The sequence below is a fragment of the Anneissia japonica genome, unplaced genomic scaffold (assembly GCF_011630105.1).
Source record: "Anneissia japonica isolate Jap-2015-1 unplaced genomic scaffold, ASM1163010v1 scaffold3334_len1275209_cov185, whole genome shotgun sequence".
Lineage (NCBI taxonomy): Eukaryota > Metazoa > Echinodermata > Crinoidea > Comatulida > Comatulidae > Anneissia > Anneissia japonica.
Window position 1 is genome coordinate 777,530 of NW_022738561.1, and position 2,888 is coordinate 780,417.

Sequence of the window (2,888 nt, forward strand, 5' to 3'; positions counted from 1 at the left end):
GGAATGTAGTGTCGTTAGCAGTGGCAGATCAAAGGCATTCGATTCAGAAACTGGACAGGGGATTTTTGAAGAGTTTATTCTCAGAAGTTAATATCATAATCAACAACTACAAGCAACTACCTGCTTTTCCCGTAGTAAGTTTTGTATCGTATGCCCCCGGAGTATCCATGGTGGTGTTTAGTAGGACCGACAGGTGATTTTACACTTGATCCCTGAAAGAAAATTTTAGGTTTGGCTTATGGTAACCTAAAACCTGAGACAACTGTTAAAGTCAGACTCCGGAGGGAACGACGGGGAATGAGATACAGATTTTTGAATATTTAAAAACTGGGGGAAAAGGTGTAAAAAGGGGCGGTTACACCCTTTACCCCCAGTTTTTAAATATTCAAAAATCTGTATCTCATTCACTGTTCCCCAGTTTTTCGTCAGACAACTTTTTTCCGTCTTAGAAAAATCAGTGCTACAACATATCAAACATTTTTTTCCCTCCGGAGCCTGACTTTAAGTTGTCTCAGCGAAAACAGATCTACCAAATGTCCATTTGCTATGCTGGCTTTAGATTCTCTCTGTGGCGGTGTGGATATCGCATGCTTTTTATTGGTTCCTATGCTTGCAAGCATAGGAACTTTTAAAATCCTGCTCGTGTGTATGTAGTATGTACGTTACTAGTATGTTATGCAGTTTTTTGTAAACAGGCAAACGTGACTTTCCAGACATCTGTTTGTTTTGTGCGTCCGTACCCAAGCTAATCTGGATCTTTTGTTGTGCCCTATTTCATACTTTTCTATTTTGACAAATATTAAAGCCATACTAATGAGAGACAATACCCCCTACTCTTGAAAAGATAAGATATAAGATATGATAAGAGGAAAACATTTATGGAATGTTGTGTACTCGCGTTGTCCAAAGATAAGGTTCTACAGCAGACAGAATAGAATTGTGTCATTTTCAACAAGATTGTTGTAGTCTGGGCCTAGCTATTAATTTAATTAATTTATCAAAGCCCTGTATTCTTTTGACTAGGCCTAGCCTAGCCTACGCAAATTCAACACATTATTTAATAATACGTACAGTACCTGCTCAGCAAATTTAATTATTACCAGTAAAATTTATGCGATTTTTATATTGTTTTTGCGTGCATTTCTTTAGGTCTGATTATGTTTTTCCAAGCACACATTCTTCGTTGGGTAATGCTGGTCGGCAGTCTAGTTGTAAACAGAATAGGTCGCGCCCCCAAAAACTCTGCCTGCCCGACAATTGGTCCATTTTCGTGGGGTGTTTTGCACCAGACATGTGCCTGGGTTCCAGGTAGCCTGGGTTCCAGGCCCTAATTTTAGGTTACTCACTCTTTATTGCACTTAGTGCGCACCATACCTAATTTAATTGGCGTCCCATACTAGATTTCTTTTTTTTTCGAATTAGGCTTATTCCGTCTATAAATTAACTTTCTCGTTGGTGGCGCTGTCCAGAATGAGAAAAATAATAAAAAATAAGAGACTTGTGGCAAGTCTAGTGCTTCGGCTGTGATGACGTCAGATCGCCCAAAGTTTCATAGTGCGTGACAGTAAACAAGCTCGATGTAATCAAGAATGTTTTGTTGAACAAATTTATAAAACAAAGCAAAAAACAAATAAGAAACCCTCATGGTATTATTTTAGAGTCAAATCTAAATAAACCTAACAAATTAGATTTTATGCTCTACAAATTTCCTCCGTAATAAAATTAGCAACAAGTTTTGAATAGCATCTTGAGGTGCATTTGCAATTTACACTGACGAATCTAACGAATTTGAATTAGACGTCTACTAAAAAGAATAACCAGTAGGAACTTGCTTTGTCGAGTTCCGTCTTTATTTCAGGTTGATTCCAAATGGTTTTTAAGGATTAAAAGCAAGTATATACACTAATTAAAACATTGGAATGCGTACCTAAATTCATAATTAACCAACAAAACGTCTACTGGCGTGTCATGTTAATCAACGGATAATCTCCATGGCAATGCGAGTACAGTAAGCGTCTCGTTTTCACAGCGTGTGGTATGTTGTCGTTAAACGATGTCTATTTTGACTATCGTCTGGTTTTTCCAGTGAGTGTTACCGTCCTGAATTGGACAAATCGTCCGAGATTCGGAATAGGGAGTTCATCTTTTCAGGAAAGTATTTTATTAAAAGGAAAATAGCAATGATTGTGGGACTTAAAAAATGTTCGGTTTTGCGTGAAATTCGATTTTGTGGGCATTGAGTACACATAGTATTGTTCAATGTTAATTAATATATTTTTTTTTGTTTTTCGAAAATTTGCAAGTCGAAGTCTGTATAACTCGATCTTTTTATGCCAGTCCCATTAGATTCGACTTAGGCGGAGTCGACTGTATATAGCCTACATATAATATATTAGCAAAGACATAATTATTATTAATAACTGATGAGGATGATGATGCTAATTAATTATGATTTTGATGTTAATGATGATGATGATATTAATGATAATGACATGTTGATGTTGAGGATAATAATGACAATGATGCTGATAAACATAATAATAATAATGAAATTAATATTAATAACTGTTCTCAATTACTTCATGTCAAAATCATATTCATATGTACATATATCATGTACTGGTATATATAAATTTGATGCATAAGCAGAACAATATAAAATCAAAACAAGGTGACACTTGGTTACAAATTCAACATTTTACTGCACTACAGGCTGTTTCATGAGGTACTTCTAGCACCTGATGATTGCCATGATTACATACGATAAAACTGAAACTATCTGCCCTTAAATGTGTTTGTCATCTCAAATTAACAAGAGCACTCCCTCGTTAGTTGCCATGTCTACATCATCGAAAATACAGTAGTGCAATATTTTACGAATGCCCGCA

At 36.0% G+C, this 2,888-nt stretch overlaps 1 pseudogene; it reads left to right on the forward strand.

Moving 5' to 3' along the window:
* Positions 1–2,888, forward strand: part of LOC117117651 — an 11,460-nt pseudogene continuing 8,572 nt past the window's right edge.